General features: G+C 41.0%; 1 long non-coding RNA gene across 1 annotated transcript; it reads left to right on the top strand.

Moving 5' to 3' along the window:
• The first annotated feature begins 4,531 nt into the window (after positions 1-4,531).
• LOC140481016 (uncharacterized) lies at positions 4,532-8,354 on the top strand. The gene is made up of 3 exons (XR_011961452.1): positions 4,532-4,639; positions 5,818-6,203; positions 8,219-8,354. It is a non-coding gene; the product is annotated as an uncharacterized lncRNA (long non-coding RNA).
• The last annotated feature ends 7,764 nt before the right edge of the window (positions 8,355-16,118 follow it).

Here is a 16,118-nt window from a genome sequence, read left to right as displayed (position 1 = left end):
ATACACACAGATATACTCTCTCTCTCACTCACAATCCCCCAACCCAGACACACACAGATCCACCTGCACACATATACATATACATTTGTAGGGTGAATTTGTACTTGCAGAGTTACATTGTACTTTGCTCAAAAACTGCATGAATTCATGTAAAATTCTGTGATCTCACTTTTTAGATTAGAATCAATCTAAATATCATGGCACAGACAGAGAACACAGGAGGCTAACACCTTCAATATATTGTCTAGCTAGCACCAATTGTTACAGTTAACCTGAGAATGCAACTTCTAAGAAAAAAATTTTGTGATTTACACATGAAGGAAGTGAAACTATCATGGTATTCAAACAGATGAAAGATTCAACAGACAATCAAGGTATTTTTCAATGTATAATTTCAGTTACCTCACACTGTAAACATTTGCTATAAATCCTGTGCCTTACAATTGTCTCCTCCACAACCACCTGATAAAGGAGCAGCGCTCCAAAAACGAGTGCTTCCAATTAAACCTGTTGGACTATAACCTGGTGTTGTGTGATTTTTAACTTCATACCAGGTAATGTTACATCCAAACAGAACACTCTCAATGGCGCACCTACAGAAGTTGGCAAGGATATTCGACATCATGCCAAATTTTCTCAGCTGCAATGGAAGCTGTAATATCAGTAATCTGATAATATCTTATATTGGGTTCCACAAGTAGAGTGATCACCCATTCCATGTGTGAAAAGGTACTTCCAAATTCTACATCAACCCTGCTTCATGGTGCTGGACTGATCCAATCTCTTTAACATTGAGTACAGAACAGGCAGTGAATCAAACATTTGATTGTATGTGTAGAGACACTTATAATTAATCCATTTAGTGCTGCCAAAGGGATTGAAATGCTGCTCCCCATCCTGCATCCTCCCTCATGTGTAGATGAGCCATTCTTTTCTGCTACCTTCTGTGATGTGTCACCTTCTTCTGAAAAACAGAGTATGATGTGTTCTGCATATGTTTGATATAGCTGTCACGGTGAATAGCTGCCAGTCCATGTGAGCTCTGAGATAAGGACATGAGGCTTGAAACAATGCTAAGTGTGTCAAGGTAAGCTGAAACATGTGAATTGAATGGTTAAGTATTGACAGAGAGAGTTAACAATGCCATTTGAAGATCAAACTTACTTTGATAACATGCCATATCTTCAAACCGGATCTTCTGAATCCATATTCTTGAAGCTAAACTCCTAACATTGATTATCATCTCCATTTCTTTGTACTATTCTGTGGAAACAATGACACAAATACAGAGCAGTCCCTTAACCATCCTAGTGATCTGCTGAAGTATTTATTGATTTTTTTTCTGTTATGTCCTAGAAGCTTATTTGAATTATGGTAACTGAAATCATATTGTTAGATATCTGAATTTCCAGGGAAGTAACCAAGCTTTGGATGGAATTTCACTCAAGCTTGTTAGAAACTGTATATATTTACAGACAATGAAAAGGGATTGTGCCTTTTATGAATGAAGCTAAAGCATGGAGGACATACCTCTCTGGTACAACTCCCATGGTATCACTTCAAACAATCAGAGTTGAACATAGACTAATTAACACCCTTTCCACATTAAGTTTGAATTGTTGCTCTACATGAAATTTGGTATTCTTGTATCTGTCCTGATGAGTCCCAGATAATAATTTGAAACAAATCTGTATTTTCTTTAGCAATACTCAAATTTTATAATGTCAACTAACCATCTTTGAATTTAACAGTTGCGAAGTGACCCTACAAATAATGGATGCATTGATGTCATTTTTCAAAGGTTCTCTCGACACTGGACCAGTTGCTATGGATTAGAGGGCAGCTAATGTAACTCAACTATTTTGAAAAGGAGCTAGGCAGAAAATAGGGAATTATAGACTGGTTAGCCTGACATTGATGGCAAGGAAAATGCTGGAATCCATAATGTAAACAAAAATCAGAGCATTTGGGGAATAGTGACAGGATTGGACACATTCAGCATGGATTTACAAAAGGGAAATCATGCTTGACAAATTGACTGGAATTTTTGAAGGATGTAACCATTGGTGTTCATAAGGTGAGCAAGGAGATGTGGTATATTTGTACTTTCAGAATGTGATCGATAAGGCCCCACATAAGAGATTGGAATGTAAAATAAAAGGATATGGAATTGGCTATGGTATACTGACATGAATAGAAAACTGGTTGGCAGACAGGAAATAAATAATAAAAATAAACGGGTCTTTTTCTGAGTGGCAGAAGTTGGGTACCACAAGGATCAGTGCTTAGAGATCAGTTATTCACAACATATATCAATGAGTTAGAGGAGAGAATTAAAGGTAATATCTTCAAGTTTGACAATAACATAAAACTAGATGGGAAGCTGAGCTGTGAGGAGGATTCACAGAAGCTTCAGTATGATTTGGACAAATTGAATGAGTGGGCAAATGCAGATGAAGTATAATGTGAATAAGTCTGAGGTTATCCACTTTGGTAGCAAAAGCAGGAAGGTGGATTATTGTCTGAATGGCAATAAATTGGAAAAGGATAGGTTGCAACAAGACCTCGGTGTCTTTATACATCAGCTGCTGAAGGTAAGCATGTGGATGTAGCAAGCGGTGAAGAAGGCAAACAGTACATTGTTCTCCAAAGGACTTGATTAAGGAACAGCAATGGTTTCCTGTAATTTTGCCGGGCGTTGGCGATATGACACCTGGAGTATTTAATGCAGCTTTGTTCTCCTTATCTGAGGAATGATGTTCTGGCCATGGAAGGAGTGCAACAAATAAATATTGAACTGATTCCTAGGATGGCATGACTGGCATATGAAGAGCTATTGGATTAATTAGGACTATATTCACTGGAGTTTAGAAGAATGAAAGGGGATTTCATAGAAACCTATACAATTCTAATGTGACTAGGTAAGGTAGCCACAGGAAGGATGTTCGTGACAACCAGCACATCAAGGGCCAAGGATTACTGTCTAAGGTTACAGGGTAGGCCAGTGAGGATTATGATAAGAAGAAACTTCTCCACCCAGAGAGTAGTGAGCCTGCAGAACTCTGCTACAGAAAGTGGTTGAGGCCACACACTGAATGCTTTCAAAAAGGCATTAAATATAAGCCTTAGGCCTAAAGGGACATGATGTGGCATGAAAGTGGAAACAGAATACTGAGTGAATGATCAGACATGATGATATTGAATGCTGAAGCAGTCTCAAGGGGCTGAATGGCCTACTTCTGTTCATATTTTTCATGTTTCCGTGTTTCCATGTTGCTGATCTCTGTGGAAAGACAGAATTACAGACATTTTAAGAGAATGCATACAGCATTTTCAATAAAGTTGATGATTTGAAACCACAAATTGAGGTAAATGAGTATAATTTAAATGCCATTATGGAGACTTAGCAATATGCCGACCAAGATTCAGAATTGAATATCTAAGTATGTTTATTGTTTTGAAGGATAGGCAAAAGTGAAAAGGAGTTGATATGGTGCTCTTAACAAGGGATAAGATGAGTGCATTTGTGAGAGATGATCTTAGATCAAAGGGTCAAGATGTAGAAACAGTTCAGGAAACAGCAAAGTGCACCAAACCTTGGTGGGGAATTATTCATGGACAATGAGATAATAATGCTAATGTAAAGCACTATATATAAAATGAGATTACAGATACATGCAATGTGGTTAACCCAGCACTAATGGACTCCTTCATTTATTTTAGCAGATTTAGCTTGAGACTTACTCTGTGAAGCATGACCTGTGTTGCCTTCTACGTTCAAATTCACAAACACAATTAAAAAACATACACGGAATGAATTAAGTAAGTTTTCTTCCTGTGTGAGGACATGTGAATAATTTGAGTTTCCTTGAAAGGTCAATTGCATTACTGAAACATTTCAATAGTACAGGTCAATGAAATCTGTAATAATTATACTCTACATGTAAAATACAGGCAGTGTTCAATTGTTAGGATACAAATCCTGGTTACAAGCAATCGGGCTTTGTCATTACAAATTGAACATGGTCATTTTTACAAGGCAGCAGTAATCACAGGAAACCTTAAAAGTGGCACATGCAGTCAACAATTAACAAAGATAATCCAAAATCTCATAGATTGCATAGAAGACGAAACTGATTTCCACTCACCTTAAACTGTAAGTATTCTCCAATGTGCTTTTATATGCAATGCAGCCTTTCTTGATTGATGTGACTGGGGGAGGGGCAAGTTACCATACAGCTTTTTTAAGTTTCAACTGTAATTGTATGACATTTGCTAGTGTTGCACACATTAATCCTATATATCAAAGGACCATGCAAGGACATTCCATTGCCCTCCTTGTCAGATTAAGCACTCAATGTCCCATTATATTATGGATGATGCTAAACTGTTACTTATGGATGATACAAATTCTGACTGCTCTCATTATAAACGCTTTGCAGCAGGGATATTGTCACTATGGTAGCAGTGTGATGACAACACAGAGAAATTCAAGAGGAACAGATGCATTAGCAAGCCCAGGACCAGGAGCAAACTGCAGCACCTGCCTCCACATGGAGAATGCACACTGCGGGGCTTCCAGGATGTGGAGGAGCTACATCAATGCCAAAGTCCCTGTCCCTGAAGCTATTTTCTGCAGGTGAGTGAGGCTTACTGTCACGACAGTTTAAGAATATCTTGAGATATTATCACTGAACTATACCAACTGCTGCAGCAGAACTTGTCACCTGATGTAGTGTGTGGCCATCAAGGTGAGAGCTACTACATATTTTTTATGCAATTGGCTGTTTTCACAGATGCTCTGGTGATTTATACGGGCTCTCAATTATCAACTGACAGATGTATTAAGGCAGTTGCTGATGAAGCTTGTGCAAGATCATACCATTTCATCTCGTTCCTCCATGACAAAGTCAGTGCTGCAGCCCGGACAACAGGCTTTGCCAACGTAACTGACTTTCCTCAGGCACAGACCACCTTTGACTGTACACACAATGCATTGAGATTGCCATCTCATACCATGGATGGCTTTCTCAAAGAAAGGGTTCCATTCTTTCAATGTACAAGTCATCCATGATCATTGGTACCACATCTAGAAATCTGCATCCATGTTTCCGTGAAATTGAAGTGAGAGAAAAGAATGGAACTGAAAGTAGTATTTTACAAAAAATGTCAACGTATTTACTGAAATGTCAAGTGTTCATTTTGGACCCTTTCTATTGGCTTCAGGTCCAATTAGAATTATTTTGTTAAATTAATGCTTTGCAGTTTATTATAAAAGTCTTTCAGTCATAACACCACTGTAATAACAAAGGTAAATGTCTTGGAAATAGGTCAAACATTAACGAGCTACTGAAGTCTGGCTCAAGACAAAACTAAGCCACTAAAGAATGTTCAACAATGAGAAATATGTGCTAAACACAAATAACTTCTGTCACCATTTAAGATGAGTTTTTGTCTCCATTAATAGTTTTTACACATATTCAGGGTTAAACATTCTGCAGTGATTTTAACAGCTCAATATACGAGGAAGGCTGAGGTGAGGCAACAGATCTATGGTAAGAAATCTGATGCCCACTTGGTTTTGCATAAATATCACACTGGGCTCAAGATGCTTTTGGAAAATGAAGACTGGATAATACACAGGAAGAGTGATAAATATTTATTGACTATTTACATTATTTAATGACATATGGCTTAGCAGGACAATGTTTGAATCATCTTCCCTCAGTTCCCAGTTCCACATGATCCATCATCATTTGACCTGATTGAAAATGCACTCCAGGAATTAGAATAACAACTATTCCTTTTACGTTGCAGGTTTTAATATCTAGATATCCATCTAATGACACAAGATTGACTCCTTTCTGAATGCAACATGAAGAAGCTGGGGTCCAGGTGACAGGAAGCTGTTACCACTGACGCAACTAAGGGTCAGAGAGGAAAAGTAATTTCGGAAAGAGCGGTTCAAGGTATCTGTGTGCGACTCAAGCTTGGAACAACCCTTTTCTTCCTGGCTCAAGAGGAAACAAAAAAAAATATGAAATTTCCCTTTCAGGAGCTGCTCCTTTTCTTGTCCAGAAAGATTGGACTGAGAAGAAAAACACCACTTCAGAATCCTATGGTTAAGCTCGTAAGCAATGCATATACTTTATTTCAAGAAAAGAATCTAGGGGTGACCTGTTTTCTTGCTTAATAAAGAACAGGTAAATATCAAAATTGCTGAAAAGTCAATGGTTTAGGAAGGGGAAAATTGCATGGGTTGTTTTTCATCCCTATGTTTCACATGTCAGGCTAAATTAAAATGCCTTCTTTAACTCCCATTAACCTTCGGTGTTTTAGAGTTAGAGATTTTTACAGCATGGGAAAAAGGCCCTTCAACCCATCATGTCCATGTCATTCATCAAATATCCATTCATTCTCAGTCCAGTTTTTCAGTACTGAGCCCACATCTTTGTAAGCTACATAGTTCCAAATGTTGTTGGTGGATTATACCTCTTCCCACCCTACATCTTGCAAAAATGCCATCCCGTATTCCCAATTCCTCCGCCTCTGCCGTATCCGCTCCCAGGAGGACCAGTTCCACCACAGAACACACCAGATGGCCTCCTTCTTTCGAGACCGCAATTTCCCTTCCCACGTGGTTAAAGATGCCCTCCAACGCATCTCATCCACATCCCGCACCTCCGCCCTCAGACCCCACCCCTCCAACCGTAACAAGGACAGAACACCCCTGGTGCTCACCTTCCACCCTACCAATCTTCGCATAAACCAAATCATCCGTCGACATTTCAGCCACCTCCAAAAAGACCTCACCACCAAGGATATATTTCCCTCCCCACCCCTTTCCGCCTTCCGCAAAGACCGTTCCCTCCGTGACTACCTGGTCAGGTCCACTCCCCCCTACAACCCACCCTCCCATCCTGGCACCTTCCCCCACCACTGCAGGAGCTGTAAAACCTGCGCCCACACCTCCTCCCTCACCTCTATCCAAGGCCCTAAAGGAGCCTTCCACATCCATTAAAGCTTTACCTGCACATCCATTAATATAATTTTTTGTATCCGTTGCTCCCGATGTGGACTCTTCTACATTGGGGAGACTGGGCGTCTCCTAGCAGAGAGCTTTAGGGAACATCTCCGGGACACCCGCACCAATCAACCACACCGCCCCGTGGCCCAAAATTTCAACTCCCCCTCCCACTCTGCCGAGGATATGGAGGCCCTGGGTCTCCTTCACCACCGCTCCCTCACCACCAGACGCCTGGAGGAAAAACGCCTCAAATTCCACCTTGGAACACTTCAACCCCAGGGCATCAATGTGGACTTCAACAGTTTCCTCATTTCCCCTTCCCCCACCTCACCCTAGTTCCAAACTTCCAGCTCAGCACTGTCCCCATGACTTGCCCGGACTTGTCCTACCTGCCTATCTCCTTTCCACCTGTCCACCTACCCACTCCACCCTCTCCTCCCTGACCTATCACTTTCATCCCCTCCCCCACTCACCTATTGTACTCTATGCTCCTTTCTCCCCATCCCCACCCTCCTCTAGCTTATCTCTCTACGCTTCAGGCTCTCTGCCTTTATTCCTGATGAAGGGCTTTTGCCCGAAACGTCGATTTCACTGCTCCTTGGATGCTGCCTGAACTGCTGTGCTCTTCCAGCACCATCAATCCAGAACATAGTTTCAAATATTCATCCAATCATTTTGTAAATGTCTTAATGGTTGCCACCTCGAATAAACTTCTAGTCAGTCTGTTTCAATACTCATCAGCCAATGGGGAAAACAAAATTTACTCAAATCCCCTCTAAACTTGCTTCTCCTTACTTTAAAACTGGGTGGGAGAGAGCGAGCGATTGAGTGAAACTGGAAGGGAGGGATGGAGCAAAACTGGGTGGGAGGGAGCGAGCGATCGGGTGAGACCGGGAGAGAGGGAGCAAGCGAACGTGGTGGGGAGCAAATGAGTGACAGCATTCCCCAAAGTCGCTTGTGAGGCTTTAAATGAAATAAACATATGTGCCGCCTGCAACTCCGAAGAAGCCAGCTATGAAGTGCAATGCTTTAATGTTTGGCAGCAAGGTCTTGGCATATTTTCCTCATGACATTCTAATAATTTTCTACTGTTTTACCGAACATGCCTACAATGCAAATAATGTTTTTATTCCCTCTTTTAATTCTTATACACTATTAATTGCTTGACTTTGGTTTATCTCTTGGTTTTAGGTGATTGTCAAGTGTCTTGGGACATGTGATAACAAGGAAAGGTTCTATGTCATTTTTTGTAAAGCTGCAATGCTTTTTTGTTCACATGCTTGTTCTTCAATTCTCTAATCTTCCTGTTTTGTTGATAATAAATCATTATGTGCACCATTTGTAGTCAAATAATTATGTGCAGTGTTTCTTTTCATTCTTTCAGTTGTATTTAGCATAATGTTGTAGCAGTAAGATATTTTGCTGCATCATCAGTATCAGAACCTTCACCTATGCACTGTGTTGGCTGGTTAACTTTGTTGATAAGAGTTTAGAGATAGCACCTGTTAACTACAAACAAACAGACCAGCTCTCAAAACACCAAAGAAACAGACTCAGAATGATTAGTTTAGAATTTAAAATGTATGAAAATCTGGCAAAAACATACCTTGTTCTCACCACACACATTAAGATCCTTTATTGTAAAATTTTCCAGTTGATGGTCACAGTGGAATCTGCATATTACAGATTTTACACAAGATTCTTTCCATTAATATCAGAAGTAGGATATACAATTAATGAGACTAAAAACAGAAAATGCTGGAAGAACTAAGCAGGTTTGGCAGCATGTGTGGAGAGTGAATAAAATTTCAATTCAAGTATGACACTTCTTCAGAACATCAATAAAATGACGAGTTTAACAGCTCAAAGGCCTGTGCCCTATCTCTATGAAAATTTGTGTCATGCTAAATTCATACTTAAATGATGCTCAAGTGCAATATAACAGATTACTTGTGGTAATAGTATGATGCATACGATGATGCAGCTCTAACATATCAGCTATCACATGCTATTAGGACTCTGAGAATGGAGACTGGAAGAATTGTTGAGAGCTGTGTTTTATGTCATAGTAGGTAGTGGGGTAGGTTGCAAACATGGAGCAACAGGGATGAGGAAAGGTGGGAGCTGCATATTTAAGATGGGAACATAATGGGGTAATTAGTTGTGCTGGGGAGGGAGAAAGAACAGGTGAACTGAATAAGAGGCAGAGTAAGGTTAGGCATCTGGATAAGGATGGCAATAGCAGGAATATCAAGTAGATAGAAAAAAAAGGGGGTGTAGGACATTTCGGCGCAGCCACTTTGGCGCGGCCGATTTGGCTGGTTTTGGCGGAACCCATTTCAGCACAACCTATTTCGGTGTGAGTGAGTTGGCGCAGCTCTTACAAGCATTAATGAAAGCAATAAAAAGAAAAATAATGTTTATCCTCTTCAGTAAAAATGTTAAAAAGAAAATAAAAATTTTAAAAAAGGCAAATACAAAATTGTTGATGGCATTTTAACGGGTTTTATTTTATTTTAATAGTTTGTATATTAATATGTTTTATTTTAATATATTTTAATAATAGTAGTTTAATAACTACTACTGAATAACTACAAAACAGTTCTGCGCTGAAATGGGACTGCGCTGTAATAGGTTGTGTCAAACCGGCCACGTCGAATCACTTTCGCAAAAGTGGCTGCGCCAAATGGTCATTGCATCGTTGGATTTGGATGCTGCCTGAACTGCTGTGCTCTTCCAGCACCACTAATTCAGTATTTGCTTTCCAGCATCTGCAGTCATTGTTTTTACCTCATTGATTTTAACCTGACTGTGAATCCTCTTGCAAGGTTGCCTGCCTTGAAGAAGTTTTCCTCCTCTCTCTACAAGAATCTCAGGGAGTCCCTCTCCCACTGCAACTCCCAGGTCATTTCCTACTCTATGCTACTCTCTCCCCACCCCCACCCTCCTCTAGCTTATCTCTCCACGCTTCAGGCTCACTGCCTTTATTCCTGATGAAGGGCTTTTGCCTGAAATGTCGATTTCGCTGCTCGTTGGATGCTGCCTGAACTGCTGTGCTCTTCCAGCACCACTAATCCAGTATTTGCTTTCCAGCATCTGCAGTCATTGTTTTTACCTTGTTAATTTTCCTTAGCCACACTCCGATGCAAATTGTCTGCATGTCTGCGTGGGTTTCCTCCAGATGTTCTGGATTCCTCCCATAGACAGAAAATGTGCAGGTTAGGCAGACTGGCCATGCTCAAATGCCCACAGAGGTCAGGAAGGTACAGTCTAGGTTGATTAGTCATGTGAAATGCAGGATTCCAGGGATAAGGTGCAGTAGTGGGTCTGTGTGGGATGACCTTTGGAGGGTCGGTGTGAACTCGATAGGCCAAAAGGGCTGCTTCCACACTGTTGGAATATTATGATTCAAATGGAAATTGAACAAACGGCATTTTTCTCCGAAATTGAGTCACAAATGAAGTTGGTATTGCAAAGTAGAGGGACCTGATATCTGTTTGTATGTATTCCTACACAGCATAAGCACACTCAACTGATGAAATTAAAACAAAAACTGTAAATGCTATTATGTGAACACTCTATGAAAGACTTAGCACTAAAAGGAAGTAGTCAACACAGAAGACCAGTGAATAACCTCTTACTAAACCAAATACCAAAATTCAATACCAAATGTCACTCATTTAGTTCTGAGAAGGCCACCTCTGGGTAATCCAAGATGGAGAATGGGAAAAAAAAATTGTGGCTGTAAGTGCAGCTCCTTTTTTGAGTAATTCTAGGTCTTGAAGGTGATTTCCTCAAATTCCAGAAGCAGCAATTATTATTTTATAAGTTATCACATTGTTTTTGAAGTTTGGAGGAAAAAAGATCAAACTAACAGCACTTTAAAAAGGAGGAAGACAGACGAAGGTAGAGACCACATGGTCAGAGAAAGAAACTGCCACTGCTGTCTGACACAGCCGTGAATCTGCATCACTACTGCCTTTACTACTTGAGTTCAAGTATTTCTGGACATTGGAGTGTGGCTAGGAAAAATTAACAAACAGGGAAATTCACAGCTGACCTTGGAGGAATGGGAGCAGCTAAGTGCATAGTTTTTAATTAAAGTGTAACCTTGCTGTAAATCTACAATAGTGAGGAGAGAGGATTTTTTTTTTAATTACATGTTTTATTGATTCATATAAATATCCCAACCCAATCTAGTCACACCTGCCAGCAGCCGGCCCATATCCCTCCAAACCCTTCCTATTCATGTACACATCCAGATGCCTCTTAAATGTTGCAATTGTACCAGCCTCCGCCACTTCCTCTGGCAGTTCATTCCATACACGTACCACCATCTGCGTGAAAATGTTGCCCCTTAGGTTTCTTTTATATCTTGCCCCTCTCACCCTAAATCAATGCCCTCTAGCTCAGGACTCCCCCACCCCAGAGAATAGACTTTCTCTATTTATCCTATCCATGCCTCTCATGATTTTATAAACCTCTACAAGGTCACCCCTCAGCCTCCGATGCTCTAGGGAAAACAGCCCCAGCTTATTCAACCTCTCCCGATAGCTCAAATCCTCCAACCCTGGTAACATCCTTGTAAATCTTTTCTGATCCCTTTCACGTTTCACAACATCCTTCCAAAAGAAAGGAGACCAGATTGCATGCAATATTCCAAAAGTGGCCTTACCAAGGTCCTGTATAGCTGCAACATGACCTCCCAACTCCTGAACTCAATATTCTGATCAATAAAGGAAAGCATACCAAATGCTTTTTTCACTATCCTATCTACCTGTGACTCCACTTTCAAGGAGCTATAAACCTGCACTCCAACATCTCTTTGTTCAACAACACTCCATAGGACTTTACCATTATATATGTAAGTCCTGCTGAGATTTGCTTTCCCAAACTGCAGCAACTCGCATTTTTCTAAATTAAACTCCATCTGCCACTCCTCAGCCTATTGGACCATCTGATCAAGATCCTGTGCAATCTGAAATAAGGAAAGCACTGTAAACGACAAGGCTACAAAGATATTGCTGAGGCTCTAGTGGTGCTGTGGAGGTGCCCCTACCTTTGAGCCGGAAGCCCTGGGTTCAAGTCTCACCTGTCCTTGAAGTGCATGTTAACATCTCTGCATGAATCAATTAAAAATATCGGCAAAGATCTTGCACGTGGCACAATGAGGAAGTGGAAATGTCAAGTCATGTTTGAGCATTTTTTTCATCATGTAGAGAGTAGTTCAATCCAAGTCTATTTTTCACAGATCAGTACTTCTATTCCTAATGTCTGACAAACTTGACCAAGCAACTGTACTAACAACGTTGATGTTAAAGAGGAGAAGAAGGAATGCCCAGCACAACCACAATCAGAGATATGAGGGGTGGGTAACTGCAACTATGGATTAACTGACAGCAGCTGAAGAAGGGAAACAGAGTCTTCAGCACCATTGAGCAATGTGCTAAGAGAGGGACTACCAAAGATATTGTAGCCACCTGCAGATGAGTGAAAAGCATTCTCTGCAGAACTGGGATCACTGCCTTCATCATCCAGTTCCTGCTGGCAGATTAACAGGTGTTTGGCTTGGGAGGCAACGATATGTTGTGCAGAAGATCACAGCAATACTGAACTTTCTAACCCTAAGTTCCTTTCAAACCTCAACTGTGTTAACATAGTTACACACAAAATAGGAGCAGGAGTAGGCCATTCAGCTCTTTGAATTGAATTGCATTAGCTTTACTGTCACATATAAACTTTTCACAGTATTCATTGAGTATAAGTCACTATTTACAGTGCCATCTTAGACACAAAGGTACATAGATACAGCTTCTTCAGTTACAAGATCTTAGAAAATGGAGAAATAAAGTGTCCAGCGATACAGAAAAAAAATCCAGAACAGCGGTCTTCCAACTGGACGGCATGGTGGCACAGTGGTTAGCACTGCTGCCTCACAGCGCCAGAGACCCTGATTCAATTCCTGTCTCAGGCAACTGTCTGTGTGGAGTTTGCACATTCTCCCAGTGTCTGCATGGGTTTCCTCCCACAGTCCAAAGATGCGCAGGCCAGGTGAATTGGCCATGCTTAGGTGAAAGGGTAAATGTAGGGGAATTGGTCTGGGTGGGTTGCTCTTCGGAGGGTCGGTGTGGACTTGTTGGGCCGAAGGGCCTGTTTCCACACTGCAAGTAATCTGACTTGTACCACGCTGTCACCTAGCCTCCAGTCTGCACCAGACCTGGCCATAATACTACACCAGGAGGCTGAGACAACAGGCTGGGGGGTCTCTACACCAGGCCAGGTGGCAACTATGCCAGCTCGGGATGCTGCCACACCAGGCTAGGAATCGTCAGAGGTCAAGAGTCGTCATCAGGGACTGGGAGTCATCCGCCGGGAGAGAAGAAGAGAAAAACACCAAGAGGAGAAAAACGAAGATAAAAAGAAGAAGAATGGGGGGACCAGATGAGTTCCAACTGAAGCATCCTAGTCCGGCACCATCTTGAACCTGCTCTGCCATTCAATATGATCATGGCTTATCACCCATTGTCCTCATACCTTTTGATCCATTTAGCGCCGATAACTATATTTAACTTCTTCTTGAAAACATTTGATTCTTTGGCCTCCACCATTTTCCATGGCAAAAAATTCACAAACTCAACACACTGTAGGAGAATAAATTTCTCTTTGTCTTAGCCCTAATTGGCCTGTTCCATGTCCTTAAAATGTGACCCCTGGTTCTGGACTCCACTGTCTATACAATCCTCACTAATTGTTTGAAACTCCAGTGAATATAGTCCTAACTGAGCTAATCTCCCTTCATAAATCAGTCTTTGAATCCTAGAAATCATCTGATAAATGTTCATTGCACTCGCTCCACAGCCAGAACATTAATTCTCAGATAAGGAGACCAAAACTGCACACAATACTCTCGGAGTAGTCTCATCAAGGCCTTGTTTGCGCAGAAACTCATCCCTGCTCTTCTTGCAAAATCTGCTTGCAATAATAGCCAACATACTATTTGCTTTCTTCACTGCCTATTTCTTCACTACCAGTTCTCTGTCCATGTCAGTAGACAGCCCCCAAACATATACTCGTTAATTCTTTATGTATGGTATATTCCAATTGACCACGCAAATGTACATTCATGATCTCATTACTGTCCTTTGCAGGAAAATAACATAGTTTGACCAGTCATAGTTTCCAAGCCTTCAGATTTGTAGTCATCGTTGAAGTCCCTCAGGTACCTGTGGCTATTGACTGCACCCGTGTGGTATTTGGAGCTCAGCAACATCATCCAGCAGCCCCATCATTGTATCACTTACAGTCCACTCTCATCTTTCATCATCCCAACAACCTGACTTGCTTCAGGCCTTGCAGTAGACCAAATTTGTTCAAAAATAGACAGCCAAATTGCAATCACTTGACTTTCATTTTATTTTGAACTTTCTGTCTCTTTATTACAGCATTCTAAGGTGTTTAGACTCCAGAGTTTCATGACAACTGTCTGAAGTCTTGAGCTGCATATAAAACAGAAAGCAGGTGTGGGGAGTATTCTTGCCAGAATTTCAATATAAAGATAATTTTATGGATGAGTTTTAGCAATGTTTCTTTTATTTAATGTACATTTTTGTTGAAATGGGTAGATCTTAACAATTAGCACTCCACATCACAGTAAGGGAACATACGTTAGAATGCACAATCTTAGAGGAAAATGCTCTCTGCATGATTTTTTCCCCATTAAAATTAAATGGATGGAAATAGATGTTCTGTGTGCTGACCATTGTGCCCAAAGTCTGCTTTACATTCCTGCCACATAAAGTTTTGCATAAAAAATGCTAATTCATAAAGTTTACCATGAAATGCTATTTCTGGTTTTTACCTGGCTAAGTCAAAAAGAAAGTGAAAACTGGAAACTGTGTTAAGAATTCAGAACTTCTTTTTGTGTCTCCTTGTACATCATGAGCACTTCTTGTTAATTTTTGATTTGTTCATTTTTATCAATACAGATTTTTTACCTGGGTGGTGTTAATTGGAAGATGGGGGGAAGTGGGGAGCATTTTTGGGTTGCCCTTAAACCAGTCGTACTTGCTTTATGGACATACGTTGTCAAAAGTCGAGGGGAAGATGTCAGATATGGTCTGAAGATAGACGGAAACTTCACAATGTGCAGATTATCTGCGCTCGTTTGTTTTGATGTGGGTAATAAATTTCATGCTACTTGTTCACTGCAATGGATCTTGCGGTCCAGAATCAGATTACAGTAGTGGGTGATAGCATGCATCAGTAAAGGACCCCGGTTTGGCATTACCTAGCAGCACTTAAAGCTAGAATTCAGCCTTTAAGGTCAGTCTGTACTTCTTCAAGTAAATCGAAATTCATTGTGCAACTTTTGAACTCTGCCTCAGAGGGCAGTAGAAGTAAGTTAATTAAATATTTTAAGGTCGAGGTAGATAATTTTTTTTTGATGAGAAAAGGAATTCCAGGTGCTGGAATTAATTGCTGAATATATTCTGAGAATATCATAGAATCACTGCAGTGTAGAAGCAGGCCATTCGGTCCATTAAGGTCACACCAACTCTCTGAAGAACATCATACTTATGATCCCATTCCACACTGCCCTACCCTATCATGATGCATTTTCCACTTAGCCTGCATATCCCTGGACACAATGGGCAACTTAAGACCATAAGACCATAAGACATAGGAGTGGAAGTAAGGCCATTCGGCCCATCAAGTCCACTCCGCCATTCAATCATGGCTGATGCGCATTTCAGCTCCACTTACCAGCATTCTCCCCGTAGCCCTTAATTCCTCTAGACAACAAGAACCTATCAATCTCGGCCTTGAAGACATTTAGCGTCCCGGCTTCCACTGCACTCCGTGGCAATGAATTCCACAGGCCCACCACTCTCTGGCTGAAGAAATGTCTCCGCATTTCTGTTCTGAAATGACCCCCTCTAATTCTAAGGCTGTGTCCACGGGTCCTAGTCTCCTCGCCTAACAGAAACAATTTCCTAGCATCCACCTTTTCAAAGCCATGTATTATTTTGTACGTCTCTATTAGATCTCCCCTTAATCTTCTAAACTCCAATTAATACAATCCCAGTATCCT

This window comes from Chiloscyllium punctatum, chromosome 9 (assembly GCF_047496795.1).
Source record: "Chiloscyllium punctatum isolate Juve2018m chromosome 9, sChiPun1.3, whole genome shotgun sequence".
Classification (NCBI taxonomy): domain Eukaryota; kingdom Metazoa; phylum Chordata; class Chondrichthyes; order Orectolobiformes; family Hemiscylliidae; genus Chiloscyllium; species Chiloscyllium punctatum.
This window is presented reverse-complemented; position numbering and strand designations above follow the sequence as displayed.